Raw genomic sequence first — 26,773 nt, 5'->3', positions numbered from 1 at the left:
GCACACGTGGCTGACTCTACCTGAAAGTGTATCGGTGAACAGAGTGCTCTCCTTATGGCTTAGTTACCTTGCAATATTTCTGGAAGCATAATGTAGGGAAGAGACATAGGCTATGTTGTTATCTGTTCTGTACAGAAGGATTGTGGTGCAGACAAAAAGATGATTGATTCATAGATAGATATTTAGACAGACGACAGATGAAAGATAGACAGTTAGGTACATAGATTGACAGATGATAGACATCATAGATAGATGATAGGAAGATAGATAGATAGATAGACAGATACATAGATACATACATACATAGATACTTAGATGGACAGACAGACCGTTAGATAGATAGATACAGATACATATCGATTGACACAAAGATATTTTTCATAACCAGGATTTGAATGGTGAATAACATAGCTAAACTACAAACAAAAAGGAAGAATGAAATCCAGTTTAAAGAGTGCAGTAAGCAGCCTTAAGGAGAAAACAAATACTACCGTTTGCAATGACGTGGATGGAGCTAGACGGTAGTATGTTCAGAGAAATAGGCCAGGCGGAGAAAGACAAGTACCAAGTGATTTCACTCATGTGTATAGTATAACAACAAAGAAAAACAAAACGAAAAAAACAGCAGCAGACTCACAGAACCCGAGAGTTGACTAAAAGTTACCAAAGGGAAAAGGACTTGGCAGGGTGGGTCTGAAGGGAGGGATAAGTGTGGGTAGAAAGAATGGGGGCATAAGGATTAGCATGTATAATGCGTGGGGTTGGGTGTGCATGGGGAGTACTGTAGAAACAGAGAAGACTAGTAGAGATCATATAGCATCTTACTACTCACTGATGGACAGCGACTGAAACGGGGTCTGTGGGGGGGGCATGGTGAAGGGTTCTACAGCATCCAACTACGCTGATCGACAGTGACTGAAGAGGTTTTTCGGGGGGACTTGGTGAAGGGGGGAGCACAGTAAACATAATGTTCTTCACGTGATTGTAGATTAGTGATAAAAAAAATACTTTAAGTGCAATAAGTGCACTGCCCTGAATCATCAGAATAATAGGTCAGCACTGACTGCTGCAAACAAAAGACACAGGGTTAAAAGAACGGATGAAAACTCAAGAAACCTACGTGCTTCCTTACATGAGACTCACTTGAGATCCAAGGACACAGACAAACTGCAAGCTGAAGGTGTGGGGACAACTAACATACACGAGTGAAACTGAAAAACAAACAGTGAAACAAATGGATTCTGCTTGAGCCCCCAGGGACATTCAGTAGAAAATAGCCCTATCTGGCCACCGTGAATTCTTTTTGTTTGTTTTCAGCTGTTCCCAGCCATAGATTACGGGTGCAGCAACGTACTTCTTGTTTTCCCTCACCTCAACAACTGAGTGCTGTAATAATAAGCATCTGGGCCTTTGAAATCGGTGGGTTTTATGATCTTCATGAATGTGAAGTAATAACCACCTAAGGAGGGAAGTTTGGACACTCAAATAAACATGTCACTCCACAATACACTCTTAGCTCCCAACTGCTCCTGTCTAGAAATTGGTGTTTCTTTTTATTTGACCCTCCGTCCTATCCGCAGTGATCATGCCGATGTCCTTCAAACATGGTGGTGATCAAAGAAACAAGCTTACTTTTTTGTTGACAGCAGGCCCGGAGGAAGGATACTTGTGGTTTTAAGGGAGAACTTAGTCAATGAATGTGGCTAAATACAGAGAGCAATTTAGAAGGAGATGAAAGAGGGCAGAGGATAGAGACACGGGTATATCTCCCTGCACAACCATTTACTGGTTTTGTAGTACACGTTGCCGACACGACCTGAAAGTGTCTCCGTGAACCCAGTGCTCTCCCTACAGCCTAGTTACCTTGCACGATTTTTGGAAGTATAATGTAGGAAAGTGACATAGGCTATGTTGTTAACTGTTCTGTACACAAGGACAGATGGGCAGACAAATGATGATTAATTGATTTTTTGATTGATAGATAGATAGACAGACAGACAGATAGATATAGGTACATATCGTTTAACACAAAGCTATTGCTCATAACCATGAGAGCAATGGTTGAAGCACATAGCGAAACTAAAAAGGAAAAAGAAGAATAAAATCCAGTTTAAAAAGTGCGGTAAGCAGCCATAAGAAGAAAACAAATCCTATCATTGGCAATAACGTGGATGGAGCTAGATGGTATTATGCTCAGTCAAATAGCCTAGTCGGAGAAATACATGTACCAAATGATTTCACTCATGTGTGGAGTACGACAACAAAGAAAAACTGAAGGAAAATATAGCAGCAGACACACAGAACACGAGAGTGGACTAACAGTTACCAAAGAGCAAGGGACTGGGTAGGGTTTGTGGGAAGGGAGTGATAATGTCGGAAAAAAAGAATGGGGGCATTAGGAATAGCAAGAATAATGTATAGGGTGTAGGGTCATGGTTAGGTCTTTACAACACGGAGAAGACAAGTAGTGATTCTACAGCATCTTAATGCATGCTGACGGATATCGACTGTAACTGGGATTTGGCGAGGACTTCGTGAAGGTTGTAGACTAGTAAACATAATGTTCTGCATGTGATTGTATATTGATGAGAACAAAAAAAAATTTCAAAGTGCCGTAACAGCATAGCTCTCAAATTACGGAATATAAGTAGAGGCTTTGCTCCAATCAAAAGACACACAGTTAGAAGAACTGATGAAAACTCAAGAGCACCTGCGTGCTCCATTACTGGAGACACACTTGAGATCCAAGGACACAGACAAAGTACAAGCTGAAGGGGCGCGGACAGGTACCCTATACAAGTGAATCTGAGAAACAAAGAAACAAATGGATTCTGTTTGAGTCCCCAGAGACAGTCACTAGAAAATAGTCCTACCTAGCCACCGTGAATTCTTTTTGTTTGGTTTCACCAGTGCCCAGTTATAGATTTAGTGGTACTGCAATATCCTTCTCATTTTTTCTCACATCAGCAAATGAATTGCTGTAATAATATGCATCTCGGCTTTCAAAATCACTGGGTTTAATGATGTTCACGATTGTAAAGATGTAATAACCACATAAAGAGGGAAGTTTGAACACTGAACCAAACACGTCTCTCCACAACAAACAATTTGCTCCCAAATGCTCCTGTCTAGAAATAGGTGTTCCTTTTTATTTGTCCCTCCTCCTATCAGTGGTGAACACGCCTATGTCCCTAAAACATGGTGGTGAGTAAAGCACCAAGTATACTTTTATGTCTACAACAGGCAGAGAGGAAGTATACTTGGGGTCTTCAGAGAGCACTTAGGCAATGAATGTAGCTAAATACTGGTAGCAAGCGAGAAGGAGGTATTAGAGGAGAGAGGACAGAGATACGGTTTCAAGTCCCTGCACCACCATTTACTGGTTTTGTAAGCACACGCGGCTGACTCGATCTGCAACTGTCTCAGTGAGCCCAGTGTCCTCCCTGCGGCCTAGTGACTTTCAATGTTTTTGGAAGCATAATATAGGGAAGTGACATAGGTGATGTTGTTAACTGTTCTGTACATAAGGATAGGTGGGCAGACAGAAAGATGATTTATTCATAGATAGAAAGATAGATAGATGACTGATGAGAGATAGATGATACACATGACAGATGATAGGAATCTACATAGATGGATAGATATATAGAGAGAAGGACAGAGAGATAGAAGGATATATAGTAAGATAGATAGATAAACAGACAGACAGAGCAATAAATAGATACACATACATATCGATTGTCACAAAGCTGTTGCTCATAACCAGGAGATGAATGGTGAGGGCACATAGCGATACTACAAACAAAAATAAGAATGAACTCCAGTTTAAAAAGTGTAGTAAGCAGCCATAAGAAGAAAACAAATCCTACCATTTGCAATGACGTGGATGGAGCTAGACGGTAGTATGTTCACAGAGATACGTCAGGCGGAGAAAGACAAGTATCAAATGATTTCACTCATGTGCGGACTATAACAACAAAGAACAACTGAAGGAAAATAACAGCCGAGGACTCAGAGAACCCGAGAGTTGACTGAAAGTTGCCAAAGGGAAAAGGACTGGGCAGGGAGGTTCTGAATGTAGGGATAAGTTTGGGGAGAAAGAATGGGGCATTAGGATTAGCATGTATATTGTGTGGGGTCGGGAAGGCATGGGGAGTGCTGTACAACACATAGAAGACTATTAGAGATTATATAGCATCTTACTACTCACTGAAGGAAAGCGACTGAAGTGGATTTTCGGGGGCACTTGGTGAAGGGGGAGCATAGTAAACATAAGGTTCTTCACGTAATAGTAGACTAATGATAAAAAAAAAATTTTTTTAAGTGCAATAAGGGCACAGCACTGAATCATCAGAATAAAAGCTTAAGCTCTGAGTGCTGCAAACAAAAGACACAGGGTTAAAAGAACGGATGAAAACTCAAAAAACCTACGTGCTTCCTTACAGGAGACTCACTTGAGGTCCAAGGACACAGACAAACTACAAGCTGAAGGTGTGGGGACAAGTACCCTACACGAGTGAAACTGAAAAAGAAACAATCAAATAAATGGATTGTGTTTGAGCCCCCAGAGACAGTCAGAAGACAATAGCCCTATCTGGCCACAGTGAATTCTTTTTGTTTGTTTTCAGCAGGGCCCAGCCATAGATTTAGTGGTGCAGCAACGTCCTTCTCATTTTCTCTCACTTCAGCTACCGATTTGCTGTAATAATAAGCATCTGGGCCTTTGAAATCTGTTGGTTTTATGATCTTCACGAATGTGAAGTAATAACCACCTAAAAAGGGAAGTTTGGACACTCAAATAAACACGTCACTCAACAATAAACTCTTAGCTCCGAACTGCTCCAGTCTAGAAATTGGTGTTCCTTTTTATTTGACATTCCGTCCTATAAGTAGTGATCACGGCGATGTCCTTCAAACATGGTGGTGAGGAAATCAACAAGTTTGCTATTCTGTCGACCACAGTCCCAGAGGAAGGTTATTTTAGTCTTCAGGGAGCACTTAGTCAATGAATGTGGCTAAATATAGACAGCAAGTGAGAAGGAGATGAAAGAGGACAGTGGGTAGAGACACGGTTTCAAGTCCCTGCACCACCATTTCTAGCTTTTGTAGGTAAAGGCGGCCGACTCGATCTGCAAGTGTCTCGGTGAACCCAGTGCTCTCCCTAAATATTAGTTACATTGCAGGATTTTTGGAAGCATAATGTAGGAGAGTGACATAGGCTTTGTGTTTGTCTGTTCTGTACACAAGGACAGATGGACAGATAAAAAGCTGATAGATTGATTGATTGATAAATAGATAGACAGACAGATAGATAGATATAGGTACATAACGATTAACACAAAGCTACTGCTCAAAACCAGGAGAGCAATGGTGAAAGCACATAGCGATACTACAAACAAAAATAAGAATGAACTCCAGTTTAAAAAGTGCAGTAAGCAGTCATAAGGAGAAAACAAATCCTATCATTTGCAATAACGTGGATGGAGCTAGAGGATATTATGCTCAGCCAAATAGGCCAGGCGGAGAAATACATGTACCAAATTATTTCACTCATGTGTGGAGTATGATAAGAAAGAAAAACTGAAGGAAAAGACAGCAGCAGACTCACAGAACCTGAGAGTGGACTAAGAGTTACCAAAGAGAAAGGGACTGGGTAGGGTTTGAGGGAAGGGAGTAATAAGGGTGGAGAAAAAGAATGGGGGCATTAGGATTAGCAAGAATAATGTGTAGGGTGTAGGGTCATGGTTAGGGCTTTACAACACGGAGGAGACAAGTAGTGATTCTACAGCATCTTAATGCATGCTGACGGATATCGTCTGTAACTGGGATTTGGTGAGGTCTTGGTGAAGGTTGTAGACTAGTAAACATAATGTTCTGCATGTGATTGTATATTGACGAGAACAAAAAAAAATTTCAAAGTGCAGTAACAGCATAGCTCTCAAATTACGGAATATAAGTAGAGGCTTTGACTGCTCCAATCAAAAGACACACAGTTAGAAGAATTGATGAAATCTCAAGAGCACCTGCGTGCTCCATTACTGGAGACTCACTTGAGATCCAAGGACACAAAGTACAAGCTGAAGGGGCGCAGACAGGTACCCTATACAAGTGAATCTGAGAAACAAAGTAACAAATGGATTCTGTTTGAGTCCCCAGAGAGAGTCACAAGAAAATAGTCCTACCTAGCCACCGTGAATTCTTTTTGTTTGGTTTCAGCAGTGCCCAGGTATAGATTTAGTTTTACTGCAATATCCTTCACATTTTTTCTCACATCAGCAAATGAATTGCTGTAATAATATGCTTCTCGGCTTTTGAAATCACTGGGTTTTATGATGTTCACGATTGTAAAGAAGTAATAACCACATAAAGAGGGAAGTTTGAACACTGAGCCAAACACGTCTCTCCACAACAAACAATTTGCTCCCAAATGCTCCTGTCTAGAAATAGGTGTTCCTTTTTATTTGTCCCTCCTCCTATCAGTGGTGAACACGCCTATGTCCCTAAAACATGGTGGTGAGTAAAGCACCAAGTATACTTTTATGTCTACAACAGGCAGAGAGGAAGTATACTTGGGATCTTCAGAGAGCACTTAGGCAATGAATGTAGCTAAATACTGTTAGCAAGCGAGAAGGAGGTATAAGAGGACAGAGGACAGAGATACGGTTTCAAGTCCCTGCACCACCATTTACTGGTTTTGTAAGCACACGCGGCTGACTCGATCTGCAACAGTCTCAGTGAGCCCAGTGTTCTCCCTGCGGCCTAGTGACCTTGCAATGTTTTTGGAAGCATAATGCAGGGAAGTGACATAGGTGATGTTGTTAACTGTTCTGTACATAAGGATAGATGGGCAGACAGAAAGATGATTTATTCATAGATAGACAGATAGATAGATGACAGATGAGAGATAGATAGATGATACACATGATAGATGATAGGAAGCTAAATAGATGGATAGATATAGAGAGAGAAGGACAGAGAGATAGAAGGATATATAGAAAGAAAGATAGATATACAGACAGACAGAGCAATAAATAGATACAGATACATATCGATTGACACAAAGCTGTTGCTCATAACCTGGAGATGATGGTGAGAGCACATAGTTAAACTACAAATTAAAAGGAAGAATGAAACCCTGTTTACAAAGTGCAGTAAGCAGCCATAAGAAGAAAACAAATACTACCATTTGCAATGACATGGATGGAGCTAGACGGTAGTATGTTCAGAGAAATAGGTCAGGCGGCGAAAGACAAGTATCAAATGATTTCACTCATGTGTGGAGTATAACAACAAGAAAAACTGAAGGAAAAAAACAGCAGCAGACTCACAGAACCTGAGAGTTGACTGAAAGTTGCCAAAGGGAAAATTACTGGGCAGGGAGGTACTGAAGGAAGGGATAAGTTTGGTGAGAAAGAATGGGGGAATTAGGATTAGCATGTATATTGTGTGGGGTCGGGAAGGCATGGGGAGTGCTGTACAACACAGAGAAGACTATTAGAGATTATATAGCATCTTACTACTCACTGATGGACAGCGACTGAAGAGGATTTTCGGGTGGACTTGGTGAAGGGGGAGCATAGTAAACATAAGGTTCTTCACGTAATTGTAGACTAATGATAACAAAAAAATATTTTTAAGTGCAATAAGGGCACAGCACTGAATCATCAGAATAAAAGGTCAGGCTCTGAGAGCTGCAAACAAAAGACACAGGGTTAAAAGAACGGATGAAAACTCAAAAAACCTACGTGCTTCCTTACAGGAGACTCACTTGAGGTCCAAGGACACAGACAAACTACAAGCTGAAGGTGTGGGGACAAGTACCCTACACGAGTGAAACTGAAAAAGAAACAATCAAATAAATGGATTGTGTTTGAGCCCCCAGAGACAGTCAGAAGAAAATAGCCCTATCTGGCCACAGTGAATTCTTTTTGTTTGTTTTCAGCAGGGCCCAGCCATAGATTTAGTGGTGCAGCAACGTCCTTCTCATTTTCTCTCACTTCAGCTACCGATTTGCTGTAATAATAAGCATCTGGGCCTTTGAAATCTGTTGGTTTTATGATCTTCACGAATGTGAAGTAATAACCACCTAAAAAGGGAAGTTTGGACACTCAAATAAACACGTCACTCAACAATAAACTCTTAGCTCCGAACTGCTCCAGTCTAGAAATTGGTGTTCCTTTTTATTTGACATTCCGTCCTATAAGTAGTGATCACGGCGATGTCCTTCAAACATGGTGGTGAGGAAATCAACAAGTTTGCTATTCTGTCGACCACAGTCCCAGAGGAAGGTTATTTTAGTCTTCAGGGAGCACTTAGTCAATGAATGTGGCTAAATATAGACAGCAAGTGAGAAGGAGATGAAAGAGGACAGTGGGTAGAGACACGGTTTCAAGTCCCTGCACCACCATTTCTAGCTTTTGTAGGTACAGGCGGCCGACTCGATCTGCAAGTGTCTCGGTGAACCCAGTGCTCTCCCTAAATATTAGTTACATTGCAGGATTTTTGGAAGCATAATGTAGGAGAGTGACATAGGCTTTGTGTTTATCTGTTCTGTACACAAGGACAGATGGACAGATAAAAAGCTGATAGATTGATTGATTGATAAATAGATAGACAGACAGATAGATAGATATAGGTACATAACGATTAACACAAAGCTACTGCTCAAAACCAGGAGAGCAATGGTGAAAGCACATAGCGATACTACAAACAAAAATAAGAATGAACTCCAGTTTAAAAAGTGCAGTAAGCAGTCATAAGAAGAAAACAAATTTTATCATTTGCAATAACGTGAATGGAGCTAGAGGATATTATGCTCAGCCAAATAGGCCAGGCGGAGAAATACATGTACCAAATTATTTCACTCATGTGTGGAGTATGATAAGAAAGAAAAACTGAAGGAAAAGACAGCAGCAGACTCACAGAACCCGAGAGTGGACTAACAGCTACCAAAGAGAAAGGGACTGGGTAGGGTTTGTGGGAAGGGAGTAATAAGGGTGGGGAAAAAGAATGGGGGCATTAGGATTAGCATGCATAATGTGTAGGGTAGGGGGTCATGGGTATGGCTATTCAACATAGAGAAGACATGTAGTGATTCTACAGCATCTTATTACATGCTGATGGTCAGCGACTGTAACTGGGATTTGGGGGGAACATGGTGAAGGGGGTAGACTGGAAAACATAATGTTCTGCATGTGATTTCATATTAATGAGAACAAAAAAATTTCAAAGTTGAGTAAGAGCACAGCTCTCAAATATCAGAATGAAAGTACAGGCTTTGAGTGCTCCAATCAAAAGACACAGGTTTAGAAGTACTGATGAAAACTCAAGAAAACATACGTGCTCCCTTACTGGAGACTCACTTGAGATCCAAGGAAACAGACAAACTACAAGCTGAAGGGGCGGGGACAGGTACCCTATACATGTGAAACTGAGAAACAAACAAACAAACGGATTCTGTTTGAGTATCCAGAGAGAGTCAGTAAAAGATAGCCCTATCTAGACACCGTGAATTCTTTTTGTTTGGTTTCAGCAGTGCTCAGGCATAGATTCAGTGGTGCAGCAACTTCCTTCTCATTTCCTCTCACCTCAACTAATGAATTGCTGTAATAATATGCGTCTGGACTTTTAAAATCATTGTGTTTTATGATGTTCAGGAATGTAATGAAGTAATAACCACATAAAGAGGGAAGATTGGACCCTCAAATAAACACTTCACTCCACAACACACTCTTTGTTCCCAACTGCTCCTGTCCAGAAATAGGTGGTCCTTTATGTTTGTCCCTCCACCTATCAGCAGTGATCACGCCGATGTCCCTCAAACATGGCGGTGTGCAAAGAACCAAGTACACTTTTCTGTCGACAACAGGCCCAGAGGAAGGATACTTGTGGTCTTCAGGGATCACTTTCTTACTGAATGTGGCTAAATAAAGTAACCAAGCGAGCAGGAATTATAAGAGGACAGAGGACAGAGATACAGGTTCAAGTCCTTTCACCTCCATTTACTGGTTTTGTAAGCACACGCGGCTGACTCTACCTGAAAGTGTATCGGTGAACAGAGTGCTCTCCTTATGGCTTAGTTACGTTGCAAGATTTCTGGAAGCATAATGTAGGGAAGAGACATAGGATATGTTGTTATCTGTTCTGTACAGAAGGATTGTTGTGCAGACAAAAGATGATTGATTCATAGATAGATATTTAGACAGACGACAGATGAAAGATAGACAGATAGGTACATAGATTGACAGATGATAGACATCATAGATAGATGATAGGAAGATAGATAGATAGACAGATACATAGATACATACATACATAGATACATAGATGGACAGACAGACCGTTAGATAGATAGATACAGATACATATCGATTGACACAAAGATATTTTTCATAACCAGGATTTGAATGGTGAATAACATAGCTAAACTACAAACAAAAAGGAAGAATGAAATCCAGTTTAAAGAGTGCAGTAAGCAGCCTTAAGGAGAAAACAAATACTACCGATTGCAATGACGTGGATGGAGCTAGACGGTAGTATGTTCAGAGAAATAGGCCAGGCGGAGAAAGACAAGTACCAAGTGATTTCACTCATGAGTATAGTATAACAACAAAGAAAAACTTATGGAAAAAAACAGCAGCAGACTCACAGAACCCGAGAGTTGACTAATAGTTACCAAAGGGAAAAGGACTGGGCAGGGTGGGTCTGAAGGGAGGGATAAGTGTGGGGAGAAAGAATGGGGGCATAAGGATTAGCAAGTATAATGCGTGGGGTTGGGTGTGCATGGGGAGTACTGTAGAAACAGAGAAGACTAGTAGAGATCATATAGCATCTTACTACTCACTGATGGACAGCGACTGTAACGGGGTCTGTTGGGGGGGACATGGTGAAGGGTTCTACATCATCCAACTACGCTGATCGACAGTGACTGAAGAGGTTTTTCGGGGGGACTTGGTGAAGGGGGGAGCACAGTAAACATAATGTTCTTCACGTGATTGTAGATTAGTGATAAAAAAAAATACTTTAAGTGCAATAAGTGCTCTGCCCTGAATCATCAGAATAAAAGGTCAGCACTGAGTGCTGCAAACAAAAGACACAGGGTTAAAAGAAGGGATGAAAACTCAAGAAACCTACGTGCTTCCTTACATGAGACTCACTTGAGATCCAAGGACACAGACAAACTGCAAGCTGAAGGTGTGGGGACAACTAACATACACGAGTGAAACTGAAAAACAAACAATGAAACAAATGGATTCTGCTTGAGCCCCAAGAGACATTCAGTAGAAAATAGCCCTATCTGGCCACCGTGAATTCTTTTTGTTTGTTTTCAGCTGTTCCCAGCCATAGATTACGGGTGCAGCAACGTACTTCTTGTTTTCCCTCACCTCAACAACTGAGTGCTGTAATAATAAGCATCTGGGACTTTGAAATCGGTGGGTTTTATGATCTTCATGAATGCGAAGTAATAACCACCTAAAGAGTGAAGTTTGTACACTCAAACAAACATGTCACTCCACAATACACTCTTAGTTCCCAACTGCTCCTGTCTAGAAATTGGTGTTTCTTTTTATTTAACACTCCGTCCTATCCGCAGTGATCATGCCGATGTCCTTCAAACATGGTGGTGATCAAAGCAACAAGCTTACTTTTCTGTTGACAACAGGCCCGGAGGAAGGATACTTGTGGTTTTCAGGGAGAAATTAGTCAATGAATGTGGCTAAATGCAGAGAGCAATTTAGAAGGAGATGAAAGAGGGCAGAGGATAGATACACGGGTATATCTCCCTGCACAAGCATTTACTGGTTTTGTAGTACACGCGGCCGACACGACCTGAAAGTGTCTCCGTGAACCCAGTGCTCTCCCTACAGCCTAGTTACCTTACACGATTTTTGGAGTATAATGTAGGAAAGTGACATAGGCTATGTTGTTAACTGTTCTGTACACAAGGACAGATGGGCAGACAAATGATGATTAATTGATTGGTTGATTGATAGATAGATAGACAGACAGACAGATAGATATAGGTACATATCGTTTAACACAAAGCTATTGCTCATAACCATGAGAGCAATGGTTGAAGCACATAGCGAAACTAAAAAGGAAAAAGAAGAATAAAATCCAGTTTAAAAAGTGCGGTAAGCAGCCATAAGAAGAAAACAAATCCTATCATTGGCAATAACGTGGATGGAGCTAGAGGGTATTATGCTCAGTCAAATAGCCTAGTCGGAGAAATACATGTACCAAATGATTTCACTCATGTGTGGAGTACGACAACAAAGAAAAACTGAAGGAAAAAACAGCAGCAGACACACAGAACATGAGAGTGGACTAACAGTTACCAAAGAGCAAGGGACTGGGTAGGGTTTGTGGGAAGGGAGTGATAATGTCGGAAAAAAAGAATGGGGGCATTAGGATTAGCAAGAATAATGTGTAGGGTGTAGGGTCATGGTTAGGGCTTTACAACACGGAGGAGACAAGTAGTGATTCTACAGCATCTTAATGCATGCTGACGGATATCGACTGTAACTGGGATTTGGTGAGGTCTTGGTGAAGGTTGTAGACTAGTAAACATAATGTTCTGCATGTGATTGTATATTGACGAGAACAAAAAAAATTTCAAAGTGCAGTAACAGCATAGCTCTCAAATTACGGAATATAAGTAGAGGCTTTGACTGCTCCAATCAAAAGACACACAGTTAGAAGAATTGATGAAATCTCAAGAGCACCTGCGTGCTCCATTACTGGAGACTCACTTGAGATCCAAGGACACAGACAAAGTACAAGCTGAAGGGGCGCGGACAGGTACCCTATACAAGTGAATCTGAGAAACAAAGTAACAAATGGATTCTGTTTGAGTCCCCAGAGATAGTCACAAGAAAATAGTCCTACCTAGCCACCGTGAATTCTTTTTGTTTGGTTTCAGCAGTGCCCAGGTATAGATTTAGTTTTACTGCAATATCCTTCACATTTTTTCTCACATCAGCAAATGAATTGCTGTAATAATATGCTTCTCGGCTTTTGAAATCACTGGGTTTTATGATGTTCACGATTGTAAAGAAGTAATAACCACATAAAGAGGGAAGTTTGAACACTGAGCCAAACACGTCTCTCCACAACAAACAATTTGCTCCCAAATGCTCCTGTCTAGAAATAGGTGTTCCTTTTTATTTGTCCCTCCTCCTATCAGTGGTGAACACGCCTATGTCCCTAAAACATGGTGGTGAGTAAAGCACCAAGTATACTTTTATGTCTACAACAGGCAGAGAGGAAGTATACTTGGGATCTTCAGAGAGCACTTAGGCAATGAATGTAGCTAAATACTGTTAGCAAGCGAGAAGGAGGTATAAGAGGACAGAGGACAGAGATACGGTTTCAAGTCCCTGCACCACCATTTACTGGTTTTGTAAGCACACGCGGCTGACTCGATCTGCAACAGTCTCAGTGAGCCCAGTGTTCTCCCTGCGGCCTAGTGACCTTGCAATGTTTTTGGAAGCATAATGTAGGGAAGTGACATAGGTGATGTTGTTAACTGTTCTGTACATAAGGATAGATGGGCAGACAGAAAGATGATTTATTCATAGACAGATAGATAGATGACAGATGAGAGATAGATAGATGATACACATGATAGATGATAGGAAGCTAAATAGATGGATAGATATAGAGAGAGAAGGACAGAGAGATAGAAGGATATATAGAAAGAAAGATAGATATACAGACAGACAGAGCAATAAATAGATACAGATACATATCGATTGACACAAAGCTGTTGCTCATAACCTGGAGATGATGGTGAGAGCACATAGTTAAACTACAAATTAAAAGGAAGAATGAAACCCTGTTTACAAAGTGCAGTAAGCAGCCATAAGAAGAAAACAAATACTACCATTTGCAATGACATGGATGGAGCTAGACGGTAGTATGTTCAGAGAAATAGGTCAGGCGGCGAAAGACAAGTATCAAATGATTTCACTCATGTGTGGAGTATAACAACAAGAAAAACTGAAGGAAAAAAACAGCAGCAGACTCACAGAACCTGAGAGTTGACTGAAAGTTGCCAAAGGGAAAATTACTGGGCAGGGAGGTACTGAAGGAAGGGATAAGTTTGGTGAGAAAGAATGGGGGAATTAGGATTAGCATGTATATTGTGTGGGGTCGGGAAGGCATGGGGAGTGCTGTACAACACAGAGAAGACTATTAGAGATTATATAGCATCTTACTACTCACTGATGGACAGCGACTGAAGAGGATTTTCGGGTGGACTTGGTGAAGGGGGAGCATAGTAAACATAAGGTTCTTCACGTAATTGTAGACTAATGATAACAAAAAAATATTTTTAAGTGCAATAAGGGCACAGCACTGAATCATCAGAATAAAAGGTCAGGCTCTGAGAGCTGCAAACAAAAGACACAGGGTTAAAAGAACGGATGAAAACTCAAAAAACCTACGTGCTTCCTTACAGGAGACTCACTTGAGGTCCAAGGACACAGACAAACTACAAGCTGAAGGTGTGGGGACAAGTACCCTACACGAGTGAAACTGAAAAAGAAACAATCAAATAAATGGATTGTGTTTGAGCCCCCAGAGACAGTCAGAAGAAAATAGCCCTATCTGGCCACAGTGAATTCTTTTTGTTTGTTTTCAGCAGGGCCCAGCCATAGATTTAGTGGTGCAGCAACGTCCTTCTCATTTTCTCTCACTTCAGCTACCGATTTGCTGTAATAATAAGCATCTGGGCCTTTGAAATCTGTTGGTTTTATGATCTTCACGAATGTGAATAACCACCTAAAAAGGGAAGTTTGGACACTCAAATAAACACGTCACTCAACAATAAACTCTTAGCTCCGAACTGCTCCAGTCTAGAAATTGGTGTTCCTTTTTATTTGACATTCCGTCCTATAAGTAGTGATCACGGCGATGTCCTTCAAACATGGTGGTGAGGAAATCAACAAGTTTGCTATTCTGTCGACCACAGTCCCAGAGGAAGGTTATTTTAGTCTTCAGGGAGCACTTAGTCAATGAATGTGGCTAAATATAGACAGCAAGTGAGAAGGAGATGAAAGAGGACAGTGGGTAGAGACACGGTTTCAAGTCCCTGCACCACCATTTCTAGCTTTTGTAGGTACAGGCGGCCGACTCGATCTGCAAGTGTCTCGGTGAACCCAGTGCTCTCCCTAAATATTAGTTACATTGCAGGATTTTTGGAAGCATAATGTAGGAGAGTGACATAGGCTTTGTGTTTATCTGTTCTGTACACAAGGACAGATGGACAGATAAAAAGCTGATAGATTGATTGATTGATAAATAGATAGACAGACAGATAGATAGATATAGGTACATAACGATTAACACAAAGCTACTGCTCAAAACCAGGAGAGCAATGGTGAAAGCACATAGCGATACTACAAACAAAAATAAGAATGAACTCCAGTTTAAAAAGTGCAGTAAGCAGTCATAAGAAGAAAACAAATTTTATCATTTGCAATAACGTGAATGGAGCTAGAGGATATTATGCTCAGCCAAATAGGCCAGGCGGAGAAATACATGTACCAAATTATTTCACTCATGTGTGGAGTATGATAAGAAAGAAAAACTGAAGGAAAAGACAGCAGCAGACTCACAGAACCCGAGAGTGGACTAACAGCTACCAAAGAGAAAGGGACTGGGTAGGGTTTGTGGGAAGGGTGTAATAAGGGTGGGGAAAAAGAATGGGGGCATTAGGATTAGCATGCATAATGTGTAGGGTAGGGGGTCATGGGTATGGCTATTCAACATAGAGAAGACATGTAGTGATTCTACAGCATCTTATTACATGCTGATGGTCAGCGACTGTAACTGGGATTTGGGGGTAACATGGTGAAGGGGGTAGACTGGAAAACATAATGTTCTGCATGTGATTTTATATTAATGAGAACAAAAAAATTTCAAAGTTGAGTAAGAGCACAGCTCTCAAATATCAGAATGAAAGTACAGGCTTTGAGTGCTCCAATCAAAAGACACAGGTTTAGAAGTACTGATGAAAACTCAAGAAAACATACGTGCTCCCTTACTGGAGACTCACTTGAGATCCAAGGAAACAGACAAACTACAGGCTGAAGGGGCGGGGACAGGTACCCTATACATGTGAAACTGAGAAAAAAACAAACAAACGGATTCTGTTTGAGTATCCAGAGAGAGTCAGTAAAAGATAGCCCTATCTAGACACCGTGAATTCTTTTTGTTTGGTTTCAGCAGTGCTCAGGCATAGATTCAGTGGTGCAGCAACTTCCTTCTCATTTCCTCTCACCTCAACTAATGAATTGCTGTAATAATATGCGTCTGGACTTTTAAAATCATTGCGTTTTATGATGTTCAGGAATGTAATGAAGTAATAACCACATAAAGAGGGAAGATTGGACCCTCAAATAAACACTTCACTCCACAACACACTCTTTGTTCCCAACTGCTCCTGTCCAGAAATAGGTGGTCCTTTATGTTTGTCCCTCCACCTATCAGCAGTGATCACGCCGATGTCCCTCAAACATGGCGGTGTGCAAAGAACCAAGTACACTTTTCTGTCGACAACAGGCCCAGAGGAAGGATACTTGTGGTCTTCAGGGATCACTTTCTTACTGAATGTGGCTAAATAAAGTAACCAAGCGAGCAGGAATTATAAGAGGACAGAGGACAGAGATACAGGTTCAAGTCCTTTCACCTCCATTTACTGGTTTTGTAAGCACACGCGGCTGACTCTACCTGAAAGTGTATCGGTGAACAGAGTGCTCTCCTTATGGCTTAGTTACGTTGCAAGATTTCTGGAAGCATAATGTAGGGAAGAGACATAGGATATGTTGTTATCTGTTCTGTACAGAAGGATTGTTGTGCAGACAAAAGATGATTGATTCATAGATAGATATTTAGACAGACGACAGATGAAAGATAGACAGATAGGTACATAGATTGACAGATGATAGACATCATAGATAGATGATAGGAAGATAGATAGATAGACAGATACATAGATACATACATACATAGATACATAGATGGACAGACAGACCGTTAGATAGATAGATACAGATACATATCGATTGACACAAAGATATTTTTCATAACCAGGATTTGAATGGTGAATAACATAGCTAAACTACAAACAAAAAGGAAGAATGTAATCCAGTTTAAAGAGTGCAGTAAGCAGCCTTAAGGGGAAAACAAATACTACCGATTGCAATGACGTGGATGGAGCTAGACGGTAGTATGTTCAGAGAAATAGGCCAGGCGGAGAAAGACAAGTACCAAGTGATTTCACTCATGAGTATAGTATAACAACAAAGAAAAACTTATGGAAAAAAACAGCAGCAGACTCACAGAACCCGAGAGTTGACTAATAGTTACCAAAGGGAAAAGGACTGGGCAGGGTGGGTCTGAAGGGAGGGATAAGTGTGGGGAGAAAGAATGGGGGCATAAGGATTAGCAAGTATAATGCGTGGGGTTGGGTGTGCATGGGGAGTACTGTAGAAACAGAGAAGACTAGTAGAGATCATATAGCATCTTACTACTCACTGATGGACAGCGACTGTAACGGGGTCTGTTGGGGGGGACATGGTGAAGGGTTCTACATCATCCAACTACGCTGATCGACAGTGACTGAAGAGGTTTTTCGGGGGGACTTGGTGAAGGGGGGAGCACAGTAAACATAATGTTCTTCACGTGATTGTAGATTAGTGATAAAAAAAATACTTTAAGTGCAATAAGTGCTCTGCCCTGAATCATCAGAATAAAAGGTCAGCACTGAGTGCTGCAAACAAAAGACACAGGGTTAAAAGAAGGGATGAAAACTCAAGAAACCTACGTGCTTCCTTACATGAGACTCACTTGAGATCCAAGGACACAGACAAACTGCAAGCTGAAGGTGTGGGGACAACTAACATACACGAGTGAAACTGAAAAACAAACAATGAAACAAATGGATTCTGCTTGAGCCCCAAGAGACATTCAGTAGAAAATAGCCCTATCTGGCCACCGTGAATTCTTTTTGTTTGTTTTCAGCTGTTCCCAGCCATAGATTACGGGTGCAGCAACGTACTTCTTGTTTTCCCTCACCTCAACAACTGAGTGCTGTAATAATAAGCATCTGGGACTTTGAAATCGGTGGGTTTTATGATCTTCATGAATGCGAAGTAATAACCACCTAAAGAGGGAAGTTTGTACACTCAAATAAACATGTCACTCCACAATACACTCTTAGTTCCCAACTGCTCCTGTCTAGAAATTGGTGTTTCTTTTTATTTAACACTCCGTCCTATCCGCAGTGATCATGCCGATGTCCTTCAAACATGGTGGTGATCAAAGCAACAAGCTTACTTTTCTGTTGACAACAGGCCCGGAGGAAGGATACTTGTGGTTTTCAGGGAGAAATTAGTCAATGAATGTGGCTAAATGCAGAGAGCAATTTAGAAGGAGATGAAAGAGGGCAGAGGATAGATACACGGGTATATCTCCCTGCACAAGCATTTACTGGTTTTGTAGTACACGCGGCCGACACGACCTGAAAGTGTCTCCGTGAACCCAGTGCTCTCCCTACAGCCTAGTTACCTTACACGATTTTTGGAAGTATAATGTAGGAAAGTGACATAGGCTATGTTGTTAACTGTTCTGTACACAAGGACAGATGGGCAGACAAATGATGATTAATTGATTGGTTGATTGATAGATAGATAGACAGACAGACAGATAGATATAGGTACATATCGTTTAACACAAAGCTATTGCTCATAACCATGAGAGCAATGGTTGAAGCACATAGCGAAACTAAAAAGGAAAAAGAAGAATAAAATCCAGTTTAAAAAGTGCGGTAAGCAGCCATAAGAAGAAAACAAATCCTATCATTGGCAATAACGTGGATGGAGCTAGAGGGTATTATGCTCAGTCAAATAGCCTAGTCGGAGAAATACATGTACCAAATGATTTCACTCATGTGTGGAGTACGACAACAAAGAAAAACTGAAGGAAAAAACAGCAGCAGACACACAGAACATGAGAGTGGACTAACAGTTACCAAAGAGCAAGGGACTGGGTAGGGTTTGTGGGAAGGGAGTGATAATGTCGGAAAAAAAGAATGGGGGCATTAGGATTAGCAAGAATAATGTGTAGGGTGTAGGGTCATGGTTAGGGCTTTACAACACGGAGGAGACAAGTAGTGATTCTACAGCATCTTAATGCATGCTGACGGATATCGACTGTAACTGGGATTTGGTGAGGTCTTGGTGAAGGTTGTAGACTAGTAAACATAATGTTCTGCATGTGATTGTATATTGACGAGAACAAAAAAAATTTCAAAGTGCAGTAACAGCATAGCTCTCAAATTACGGAATATAAGTAGAGGCTTTGACTGCTCCAATCAAAAGACACACAGTTAGAAGAATTGATGAAATCTCAAGAGCACCTGCGTGCTCCATTACTGGAGACTCACTTGAGATCCAAGGACACAGACAAAGTACAAGCTGAAGGGGCGCGGACAGGTACCCTATACAAGTGAATCTGAGAAACAAAGTAACAAATGGATTCTGTTTGAGTCCCCAGAGATAGTCACAAGAAAATAGTCCTACCTAGCCACCGTGAATTCTTTTTGTTTGGTTTCAGCAGTGCCCAGGTATAGATTTAGTTTTACTGCAATATCCTTCACATTTTTTCTCACATCAGCAAATGAATTGCTGTAATAATATGCTTCTCGGCTTTTGAAATCACTGGGTTTTATGATGTTCACGATTGTAAAGAAGTAATAACCACATAAAGAGGGAAGTTTGAACACTGAGCCAAACACGTCTCTCCACAACAAACAATTTGCTCCCAAATGCTCCTGTCTAGAAATAGGTGTTCCTTTTTATTTGTCCCTCCTCCTATCAGTGGTGAACACGCCTATGTCCCTAAAACATGGTGGTGAGTAAAGCACCAAGTATACTTTTATGTCTACAACAGGCAGAGAGGAAGTATACTTGGGATCTTCAGAGAGCACTTAGGCAATGAATGTAGCTAAATACTGTTAGCAAGCGAGAAGGAGGTATAAGAGGACAGAGGACAGAGATACGGTTTCAAGTCCCTGCACCACCATTTACTGGTTTTGTAAGCACACGCGGCTGACTCGATCTGCAACAGTCTCAGTGAGCCCAGTGTTCTCCCTGCGGCCTAGTGACCTTGCAATGTTTTTGGAAGCATAATGTAGGGAAGTGACATAGGTGATGTTGTTAACTGTTCTGTACATAAGGATAGATGGGCAGACAGAAAGATGATTTATTCATAGACAGATAGATAGATGACAGATGAGAGATAGATAGATGATACACATGATAGATGATAGGAAGCTAAATAGATGGATAGATATAGAGAGAGAAGGACAGAGAGATAGAAGGATATATAGAAAGAAAGATAGATATACAGACAGACAGAGCAATAAATAGATACAGATACATATCGATTGACACAAAGCTGTTGCTCATAACCTGGAGATGATGGTGAGAGCACATAGTTAAACTACAAATTAAAAGGAAGAATGAAACCCTGTTTACAAAGTGCAGTAAGCAGCCATAAGAAGAAAACAAATACTACCATTTGCAATGACATGGATGGAGCTAGACGGTAGTATGTTCAGAGAAATAGGTCAGGCGGCGAAAGACAAGTATCAAATGATTTCACTCATGTGTGGAGTATAACAACAAGAAAAACTGAAGGAAAAAAACAGCAGCAGACTCACAGAACCTGAGAGTTGACTGAAAGTTGCCAAAGGGAAAATTACTGGGCAGGGAGGTACTGAAGGAAGGGATAAGTTTGGTGAGAAAGAATGGGGGAATTAGGATTAGCATGTATATTGTGTGGGGTCGGGAAGGCATGGGGAGTGCTGTACAACACAGAGAAGACTATTAGAGATTATATAGCATCTTACTACTCACTGATGGACAGCGACTGAAGAGGATTTTCGGGTGGACTTGGTGAAGGGGGAGCATAGTAAACATAAGGTTCTTCACGTAATTGTAGACTAATGATAACAAAAAAATATTTTTAAGTGCAATAAGGGCACAGCACTGAATCATCAGAATAAAAGGTCAGGCTCTGAGAGCTGCAAACAAAAGACACAGGGTTAAAAGAACGGATGAAAACTCAAAAAACCTACGTGCTTCCTTACAGGAGACTCACTTGAGGTCCAAGGACACAGACAAACTACAAGCTGAAGGTGTGGGGACAAGTACCCTACACGAGTGAAACTGAAAAAGAAACAATCAAATAAATGGATTGTGTTTGAGCCCCCAGAGACAGTCAGAAGAAAATAGCCCTATCTGGCCACAGTGAATTCTTTTTGTTTGTTTTCAGCAGGGCCCAGCCATAGATTTAGTGGTGCAGCAACGTCCTTCTCATTTTCTCTCACTTCAGCTACCGATTTGCTGTAATAATAAGCATCTGGGCCTTTGAAATCTGTTGGTTTTATGATCTTCACGAATGTGAAGTAATAACCACCTAAAAAGGGAAGTTTGGACACTCAAATAAACACGTCACTCAACAATAAACTCTTAGCTCCGAACTGCTCCAGTCTAGAAATTGGTGTTCCTTTTTATTTGACATTCCGTCCTATAAGTAGTGATCACGGCGATGTCCTTCAAACATGGTGGTGAGGAAATCAACAAGTTTGCTATTCTGTCGACCACAGTCCCAGAGGAAGGTTATTTTAGTCTTCAGGGAGCACTTAGTCAATGAATGTGGCTAAATATAGACAGCAAGTGAGAAGGAGATGAAAGAGGACAGTGGGTAGAGACACGGTTTCAAGTCCCTGCACCACCATTTCTAGCTTTTGTAGGTACAGGCGGCCGACTCGATCTGCAAGTGTCTCGGTGAACCCAGTGCTCTCCCTAAATATTAGTTACATTGCAGGATTTTTGGAAGCATAATGTAGGAGAGTGACATAGGCTTTGTGTTTATCTGTTCTGTACACAAGGACAGATGGACAGATAAAAAGCTGATAGATTGATTGATTGATAAATAGATAGACAGACAGATAGATAGATATAGGTACATAACGATTAACACAAAGCTACTGCTCAAAACCAGGAGAGCAATGGTGAAAGCACATAGCGATACTACAAACAAAAATAAGAATGAACTCCAGTTTAAAAAGTGCAGTAAGCAGTCATAAGAAGAAAACAAATTTTATCATTTGCAATAACGTGAATGGAGCTAGAGGATATTATGCTCAGCCAAATAGGCCAGGCGGAGAAATACATGTACCAAATTATTTCACTCATGTGTGGAGTATGATAAGAAAGAAAAACTGAAGGAAAAGACAGCAGCAGACTCACAGAACCCGAGAGTGGACTAACAGCTACCAAAGAGAAAGGGACTGGGTAGGGTTTGTGGGAAGGGAGTAATAAGGGTGGGGAAAAAGAATGGGGGCATTAGGATTAGCATGCATAATGTGTAGGGTAGGGGGTCATGGGTATGGCTATTCAACATAGAGAAGACATGTAGTGATTCTACAGCATCTTATTACATGCTGATGGTCAGCGACTGTAACTGGGATTTGGGGGGAACATGGTGAAGGGGGTAGACTGGAAAACATAATGTTCTGCATGTGATTTTATATTAATGAGAACAAAAAAATTTCAAAGTTGAGTAAGAGCACAGCTCTCAAATATCAGAATGAAAGTACAGGCTTTGAGTGCTCCAATCAAAAGACACAGGTTTAGAAGTACTGATGAAAACTCAAGAAAACATACGTGCTCCCTTACTGGAGACTCACTTGAGATCCAAGGAAACAGACAAACTACAAGCTGAAGGGGCGGGGACAGGTACCCTATACATGTGAAACTGAGAAACAAACAAACAAACGGATTCTGTTTGAGTATCCAGAGAGAGTCAGTAAAAGATAGCCCTATCTAGCCACCGTGAATTCTTTTTGTTTGGTTTCAGCAGTGCTCAGGCATAGATTCAGTGGTGCAGCAACTTCCTTCTCATTTCCTCTCACCTCAACTAATGAATTGCTGTAATAATATGCGTCTGGACTTTTAAAATCATTGCGTTTTATGATGTTCAGGAATGTAATGAAGTAATAACCACATAAAGAGGGAAGATTGGACCCTCAAATAAACACTTCACTCCACAACACACTCTTTGTTCCCAACTGCTCCTGTCCAGAAATAGGTGGTCCTTTATGTTTGTCCCTCCACCTATCAGCAGTGATCACGCCGATGTCCCTCAAACATGGCGGTGTGCAAAGAACCAAGTACACTTTTCTGTCGACAACAGGCCCAGAGGAAGGATACTTGTGGTCTTCAGGGATCACTTTCTTACTGAATGTGGCTAAATAAAGTAACCAAGCGAGCAGGAATTATAAGAGGACAGAGGACAGAGATACAGGTTCAAGTCCTTTCACCTCCATTTACTGGTTTTGTAAGCACACGCGGCTGACTCTACCTGAAAGTGTATCGGTGAACAGAGTGCTCTCCTTATGGCTTAGTTACGTTGCAAGATTTCTGGAAGCATAATGTAGGGAAGAGACATAGGATATGTTGTTATCTGTTCTGTACAGAAGGATTGTTGTGCAGACAAAAGATGATTGATTCATAGATAGATATTTAGACAGACGACAGATGAAAGATAGACAGATAGGTACATAGATTGACAGATGATAGACATCATAGATAGATGATAGGAAGATAGATAGATAGACAGATACATAGATACATACATACATAGATACATAGATGGACAGACAGACCGTTAGATAGATAGATACAGATACATATCGATTGACACAAAGATATTTTTCATAACCAGGATTTGAATGGTGAATAACATAGCTAAACTACAAACAAAAAGGAAGAATGAAATCCAGTTTAAAGAGTGCAGTAAGCAGCCTTAAGGAGAAAACAAATACTACCGATTGCAATGACGTGGTTGGAGCTAGACGGTAGTAAGTTCAGAGAAATAAGCCAGGCGGAGAAAGACAAGTACCAAGTGATTTCACTCATGAGTATAGTATAACAACAAAGAAAAACTTATGGAAAAAAACAGCAGCAGACTCACAGAACCCGAGAGTTGACTAATAGTTACCAAAGGGAAAAGGACTGGGCAGGGTGGGTCTGAAGGGAGGGATAAGTGTGGGGAGAAAGAATGGGGGCATAAGGATTAGCAAGTATAATGCGTGGGGTTGGGTGTGCATGGGGAGTACTGTAGAAACAGAGAAGACTAGTAGAGATCATATAGCATCTTACTACTCACTGATGGACAGCGACTGTAACGGGGTCTGTTGGGGGGGACATGGTGAAGGGTTCTACATCATCCAACTACGCTGATCGACAGTGACTGAAGAGGTTTTTCGGGGGGACTTGGTGAAGGGGGGAGCACAGTAAACATAATGTTCTTCACGTGATTGTAGATTAGTGATAAAAAAAATACTTTAAGTGCAATAAGTGCTCTGCCCTGAATCATCAGAATAAAAGGTCAGCACTGAGTGCTGCAAACAAAAGACACAGGGTTAAAAGAAGGGATGAAAACTCAAGAAACCTACGTGCTTCCTTACATGAGACTCACTTGAGATCCAAGGACACAGACAAACTGCAAGCTGAAGGTGTGGGGACAACTAACATACACGAGTGAAACTGAAAAACAAACAATGAAACAAATGGATTCTGCTTGAGCCCCAAGAGACATTCAGTAGAAAATAGCCCTATCTGGCCACCGTGAATTCTTTTTGTTTGTTTTCAGCTGTTCCCAGCCATAGATTACGGGTGCAGCAACGTACTTCTTGTTTTCCCTCACCTCAACAACTGAGTGCTGTAATAATAAGCATCTGGGACTTTGAAATCGGTGGGTTTTATGATCTTCATGAATGCGAAGTAATAACCACCTAAAGAGGGAAGTTTGTACACTCAAACAAACATGTCACTCCACAATACACTCTTAGTTCCCAACTGCTCCTGTCTAGAAATTGGTGTTTCTTTTTATTTAACACTCCGTCCTATCCGCAGTGATCATGCCGATGTCCTTCAAACATGGTGGTGATCAAAGCAACAAGCTTACTTTTCTGTTGACAACAGGCCCGGAGGAAGGATACTTGTGGTTTTCAGGGAGAAATTAGTCAATGAATGTGGCTAAATGCAGAGAGCAATTTAGAAGAAGATGAAAGAGGGCAGAGGATAGATACACGGGTATATCTCCCTGCACAAGCATTTACTGGTTTTGTAGTACACGCGGCCGACACGACCTGAAAGTGTCTCCGTGAACCCAGTGCTCTCCCTACAGCCTAGTTACCTTGCACGATTTTTGGAAGTATAATGTAGGAAAGTGACATAGGCTATGTTGTTAACTGTTCTGTACACAAGGACAGATGGGCAGACAAATGATGATTAATTGATTGGTTGATTGATAGATAGATAGACAGACAGACAGATAGATATAGGTACATATCGTTTAACACAAAGCTATTGCTCATAACCATGAGAGCAATGGTTGAAGCACATAGCGAAACTAAAAAGGAAAAAGAAGAATAAAATCCAGTTTAAAAAGTGCGGTAAGCAGCCATAAGAAGAAAACAAATCCTATCATTGGCAATAACGTGGATGGAGCTAGAGGGTATTATGCTCAGTCAAATAGCCTAGTCGGAGAAATACATGTACCAAATGATTTCACTCATGTGTGGAGTACGACAACAAAGAAAAACTGAAGGAAAAAACAGCAGCAGACACACAGAACATGAGAGTGGACTAACAGTTACCAAAGAGCAAGGGACTGGGTAGGGTTTGTGGGAAGGGAGTGATAATGTCGGAAAAAAAGAATGGGGGCATTAGGATTAGCAAGAATAATGTGTAGGGTGTAGGGTCATGGTTAGGGCTTTACAACACGGAGGAGACAAGTAGTGATTCTACAGCATCTTAATGCATGCTGACGGATATCGACTGTAACTGGGATTTGGTGAGGTCTTGGTGAAGGTTGTAGACTAGTAAACATAATGTTCTGCATGTGATTGTATATTGACGAGAACAAAAAAAAATTTCAAAGTGCAGTAACAGCATAGCTCTCAAATTACGGAATATAAGTAGAGGCTTTGACTGCTCCAATCAAAAGACACACAGTTAGAAGAATTGATGAAATCTCAAGAGCACCTGCGTGCTCCATTACTGGAGACTCACTTGAGATCCAAGGACACAGACAAAGTACAAGCTGAAGGGGCGCGGACAGGTACCCTATACAAGTGAATCTGAGAAACAAAGTAACAAATGGATTCTGTTTGAGTCCCCAGAGATAGTCACAAGAAAATAGTCCTACCTAGCCACCGTGAATTCTTTTTGTTTGGTTTCAGCAGTGCCCAGGTATAGATTTAGTTTTACTGCAATATCCTTCACATTTTTTCTCACATCAGCAAATGAATTGCTGTAATAATATGCTTCTCGGCTTTTGAAATCACTGGGTTTTATGATGTTCACGATTGTAAAGAAGTAATAACCACATAAAGAGGGAAGTTTGAACACTGAGCCAAACACGTCTCTCCACAACAAACAATTTGCTCCCAAATGCTCCTGTCTAGAAATAGGTGTTCCTTTTTATTTGTCCCTCCTCCTATCAGTGGTGAACACGCCTATGTCCCTAAAACATGGTGGTGAGTAAAGCACCAAGTATACTTTTATGTCTACAACAGGCAGAGAGGAAGTATACTTGGGATCTTCAGAGAGCACTTAGGCAATGAATGTAGCTAAATACTGTTAGCAAGCGAGAAGGAGGTATAAGAGGACAGAGGACAGAGATACGGTTT

This window comes from Manis pentadactyla, chromosome X, assembly GCF_030020395.1.
Source record: "Manis pentadactyla isolate mManPen7 chromosome X, mManPen7.hap1, whole genome shotgun sequence".
Classification (NCBI taxonomy): Eukaryota; Metazoa; Chordata; class Mammalia; order Pholidota; family Manidae; genus Manis; species Manis pentadactyla.
The sequence above is the reverse complement of the archived record's forward strand: the minus strand, read 5'-3'. Positions refer to the sequence as shown.